Here is a 6,000-nt window from a genome sequence, read left to right as displayed (position 1 = left end):
GGCTAATTCTCCTGACTTCCACGTGCACGCTTAGTCAAGAGTGTATGGGTTTTTGTTGGAGAGAAGGTAAGAAGCTTCTGGCAGAGGTATATCTTCTATGGGAACATAGATAACGCACTAGAACCAAAATTAGGGCTTATTCACCTGTTCGTATTTTTAATCAGTATTTTGTAAGCCAAAACCATTAGCGGGTCCAAAATACAGAAGAAATGCAAATCCTTCCATTCTACTTTCTCTCTGTACGTTCCGCTCCTGGTTTTGGCTCTCAAAATACTGATGAAAAATACTAATGTGTGAATTAGGCCTTGAAGTGTAAATACTAAAACGGAACCAAGCTATCTCCATACATATGAGAAAAGAAATGTGCTTACTGCCTAGATAAAGTACTAGAACATATACACACGGTGCTTTTGCACATATACGAACACACAGTAGATGTACTTCACATACATACATGTATACCTTTACACACAGACACAAATTGGAGCACTTGCATAGATCGCTGCTGACTGGCGCCAGCAGAACTGCGTTTGGCCGCTTGCACACAGCCGGGTCGGATTCCGCTGCGGAATCCCACATCTGGAATCCGACCCTGTGCCCGACCGGTGACCCATTTGTATCTGTCACCCGTCTTATAATCTGTGCTGCGGATGTGCCAGCAGGGTTGTTGGGCGGGCGGCTTCCACTGACTTCAATGGAACCCAAATGCACGAGCAGAAAATCGCGATCTATTTCCACTCTGTTAGAGAAAATCACGCTTTGCCATAGCATGCTATGGACGGCATTTGCTGCGGAATCTGGGGGTGGATGCCCGCTTCAGATTCAGCAATCCGCAATGCAATTCCACCCATGTGCAGGCGGCCATAGTCCGGAAAACTGCATAGCACGCTGCTGCAGATAGCCCCCTTTGTTAATGTAAGTACAGCCTGCCTATTTTGTATTCGGTTTCCTCAGGGGCAGTGTTGGCCCCAGTGGGTGGGACCTACACCAATCAGACTGCCATAGCATATCTTCTGCATATGCAATAAACAACAAACATGAGAATTAAATCCCTCTATGGGCTTCTTTGCACAAGAGATTTTGTGCATGCAAAATCGCTTGTGTAAACCGCTAACAATAGAATCTATTGATACCAATGGGTTCCCTCACATTCAGCCTTGCCGTTGAGGGAAAAAATGTGTGCCCAGTGCACCATAGGAGTCTATGGGGTACACAAATGCGCACTTCGTCCACACAAAATTATGCACGTAACTCTGTGGTATAGATTGATAACACCAGGGACTAATTAGGCTGCTCATCTGGTTTAAAAACGCCACACTTGCACCGATGTGAACGGGCCCAGCAATACAAAAAAGGACTGTAAGCAGCGTGGATACGCTCAAGAACACGTGATAGCGCTCCATTCACAGGGCAATCACATCATGCTCTTGTGCGCAGGAGCTCTAAAACTCTGCTCGGGCATCAGTCCTCTAAGCTCCCATGTTCTATTGTGTCAGTAAGTATGGCCTCATACTTCACAAGCCTAAAGGGGTTGTCACTCTCATGAAGCTGGCCCTGTTATCAGACTGGTTGTTACCGCAAAATGTAGTATTGTATGCCCACAATTCAATTTAATTGTCGTCCATATGATGCATGAAAATGCTGTGTCTTCCAGAGTGTGAGTCATTCCTTGTTAGCAGCTTTTGTTGCTAGCTTAGTTCCAAAGTGATCATCAAGGAACAACCAAAATATTTTTTTGTCTGCCCTTTTTTTTTAACACCAGAAAAAAAAAGATTATCGGGGAATTGATTAACCAAGGTATACCTGAATTATAGTGTAGAAAAGTCACAATTGATACATAAGTTTCCATAATTGCAACTTTTTGCACGGCACTTTTTTTTTAAAAATTGGGTGGGGTTTAGCCTTAGCGAACATGGTCTTGTGGCCCATCATATTTGCTATAGTTTACACTAAAAGCTCAGCATCTGACATAGATATCAGGTTCGGCACAAGAACAGCCCAAATAATATGAATGCGAAAAGTGCATAAAGAGGTGTGTGCCTCTTAACACATTTGTTAGACTTCACAATAGTGCAAACTTGGGCCAAACTATGAAATGCTGGTCTAAGTAAACATGCTCCTTTGTCTAAAGATATGAAAAAAGTTAGGATATTTTTTGCCAAAGTTAAAGCGCAAAAAATGTGTCATTCTGATTTCGTAGAGAGGCTTTAGTTTGTTTATTACTAAGAATATTTGGGTTGACTTCAGCATCGAAGGTTCTATTCAGAGCCTCCTTAGCTGAATGTTGTTAAAATAATAGGAGGAAATAGCGTTACACTCAACGCTATCTCATCCTGTAAAGTACTGGACAATCAGATGGAAACCAAATGGACCTTATTATAGTCAGTGGAGTCCGTTCAGTTCTCTAGTAGGATGATTTATTTGACTAGTGCATTCTGTTTTCTTTTTCACCTAAAGGAGCAGGAAAACTAAATCCACAACTCTAATCTGAATGAAGGATAAGTCAATAATTAATGTCGTAAAAGTATGAAAGCACAAAGTTCCCATCGTTCTTATACTAATTTTAGCAGCTTCATATAGTCTTTGAACAGGTTTAGCAATAATTAACAGAACCAGATACAGAACAAGTATGTGTCACCCAATCATTAACAAAGAGTGTTTAACTTCTTTTTCAAAGAGGCTGTCCCATATGAACAATCTCTCTTTTTCTGTGTTTTATTAAGACATATGATTATAGAGGAGGTTCCCATCTGTGATTGAAGAGCCATTGGAAAGAGTGTTACATGCTCAGATGACTTGCCATGATCATGTATTACTAAATTCCCCCTGTAGGGGTTAGAGAAGCCAGGCCCATGCTGATCAGTGGATTTCATAAAGCAAAATTCAGTAAGGCAAAAAAAAAACAAGCAAACCTACTGATCAAAGAAGAACAAGGAAAAGAATAGGTATTTGAGTTCCCTGCTATTCCGCCCAATGTGGCAGTCGATGTCCTGTAGGGGTGCAGGACTGGCTCCATTCCCAGAAAGTCATTCTCCACTTTTTGGGAAGTCCAACACAGAAACTGATTGCTGAAATTTGGCAAGCAATTTGCCAACTGTGCCATGGTGGATGGGTGATCTATTCGGTTGTTGACCATTGAAGTCCAATGACTTGGGCACTGCGCTCCCCACAAATCAGCACAATCTCTGTCCTCTCTTCGCTTGTTAAGCTCACATCCATATCTGTGTCTGTAACAAAGAGAAAATTTATAGAGAATTTGATGAGAAATCCAAATCTGTACTTAAATGTGATTTACCTTTGTTCTTAACAAAGTTATCATTGGATACATATGTCACATACGCCTTTTCCCATTTGAAAATATCTACTTAATTCCAAGATAGCGGTTTTCAAATTGGACACTGCCCCTCACAGATTTGACCCCTTCTGCTTAGCAACATGCCACTCACAAAATGGCATTCCCAACCACCATTTTCAATTTATTCAGGTGTCTCCATACCTTTGGACTTCTCTGTAAATACCTCAGTGAAATCCTGACAATATTTAATAACTAACTCACAATCCTCAGAGCTTAGACTGTTAAAAGCACCTTCTCTGTGTGTTCTCTAAACTATAGTCCCAGGCTTAGATATCTCTAATTAGGAAGATGCAGGTTTACTACAAATTCAACAGCTTTGTGACTCTTCAACAATGCTAAATTTCCAAATGTTAAAGGGGTTGTCCCGCGGCAGCAAGTGGGTCTATACACTTCTGTATGGCCATATTAATGCACTTTGTAATGTACATTGTGCATTAATTATGAGCCATACAGAAGTTATAAGAAGTTTTTCACTTACCTGCTCCGTTGCTAGCGTCCTCGTTTCCATGGAGCCCGCCTAATTTTCGGCATCTAATGGCCAAATTAGACGCGCTTGCGCAGTCCGGGTCTTCTTCTTTCTTCAATGGGGCCGCTCGTGCTGGACGCCGGCTCCTTGTAGCTCCGCCCCGTCACGTGCCGATTCCAGCCAATCAGGAGGCTGGAATCGGCAATGGACCGCACAGAAGCCCTGCGGTCCACCGAGAGAGAAGATCCCAGCGGCCATCTTCAGCAGGTAAGTACGAAGTCACCGGAGCGCGGGGATTCAGGTAAGCACTCTCCGGTGTTCTTTTTTAACCCCTGCATCGGGGTTGTCTCGCGCCGACCGGGGGGGGGGGGGTGGAAAAAAAAAAAAAACCCGTTTCGGCGCGGGACAACCCCTTTAACATAGAAATTCAGAATTCCAAAGACTCCCACAAATTTCTTCAAATCTGTTACATTCTCCAATCCCAGGACCTGGATTCTCCTACATCTACATCCTCATTCTTCAAAAAAAAACATTACATTAAAACCGGAGGTATATCTCTTATCTATGCTATTATCAATTGCTTTACTACTTTAATAAAACCTAAATACCTTACAAAATGTGAATCTGACCTAAATATGGGCATACCCATAGAGGTCTGGCACTCATCGGTCAAGAAAATCTCCAGAGGAGCCAACCACTGGGAGGCACACAAAATTCTCCTCTGCTGGTACAAAACCCCCTTTTAAATCACAATAATCAAACCTGATTATTCATCACTTTGTTGGAAGGGATGCAATATATGACCGAATATTATTTACACACATAGTGGAAGTGTCCCCTTCTTTACAACTCCTGGAAAGTTGTATTTTCTCTATTCTTTAGTATCTATGAAGATACTAAATTTAAAATATCTCCATCCCCAGCCCTAGCAATTTGTTTTATTAGCCACCCGCCTTCTTGATTGTTACAAGCCACATAGTCCTTGCTGCAAGACTTCCAGTAGCCAGATCTTGGAAATCATGGTCAACAATTTGCCTTCAAGAACTTAAAAATCTAATTCAATTAAATTTCACTTTTGAAAGAATGCTGGCCTCTTACAACAACAAATTAAGTTTGTAAACTGAACATGCTTTTGCTGTTTCCTTCAGCTACTTAGATTTTTTTCATTTAGATTTGAATACTTTTGCACCTCTTTTAGGCTTCCCTCCCCTGCAGAGAGACGACGTATATTGGCTGGGCGTGAAAACCCAGCCAATATACCTTCGTCTGAATCCAGCCTAATCTTCATACTACACTCCTTAACCTTCACTCCCCACTGCAGGGCTATGGTCGCCTCCTGGGCTACAAAATAAGTACCTCAAAGACTGAAGTGTTGCTCTTAAATATACCCTCTGCTTTGTTGTCTTTACCTAAAATTAATTAGCACTATCAGTGCGAGGACTTGTCTCTTAAATACTTAGGGATCTAACTTCCCCATATAGGTCGCTTTATTCTTCAAAGTTTCCCTCTCTCTTTCAGGAAATTACTTTGAAACTCACCCTATAGTGGTTCCTTTCCCTGAGTTTAAATGATTACAAGCAGCTATCTTTAATTTCATATGGAATGGCAAAAGGCATAGACTACTTAAATCAGTTGTGCAAGCTGGAGGGGCACAGGGCTCCCCATACCTGATATTCGCAAATATTACCAAGCTGCTCACTTTCAGTGTGGGGGTGACCCAACAGGTCTACATGAAATGGATGGAGAAGCTATGGTTAGCTCCTATCCATCTCAATTCATTATTATGGTGATGCAATAACAGGGAACAGGAAAAGGAAACAGAGAATTAAGATTCCCATGGCTGTCAAGGGAACCAACAGGAGCAGTGCTCTGAGCTCCTGTCCCCTCTCTGCGTAGTCTCCGCCCCTCTGCACTATTTACAATGGGGAGAGGTGGGGCGGGGGCTAATTCGCGTGACTTAGTCCCGCCACTGTCCCGCCTCCTTTCATTGCAAATAGTGCAGAGGGGCGGAGAGGGGGTGAAGAGGAGGCAGAGAGGGGGCGGAAGCTCAGTTCCTGCTCCTGACTCTTCCATCCTCCCCCCCCCCCCCCCCCCCCGCAGATGAGGACACCATATATCGGCTCGGCGTGAAAACCAAGCCGATATATGGTCGTCTGAATCCAGCCTTAAAAAGAGTAAG

Source organism: Eleutherodactylus coqui, chromosome 1, assembly GCF_035609145.1.
Source record: "Eleutherodactylus coqui strain aEleCoq1 chromosome 1, aEleCoq1.hap1, whole genome shotgun sequence".
In the NCBI taxonomy this organism is placed as follows: domain Eukaryota; kingdom Metazoa; phylum Chordata; class Amphibia; order Anura; family Eleutherodactylidae; genus Eleutherodactylus; species Eleutherodactylus coqui.
The sequence above is the reverse complement of the archived record's forward strand: the minus strand, read 5'-3'. Positions refer to the sequence as shown.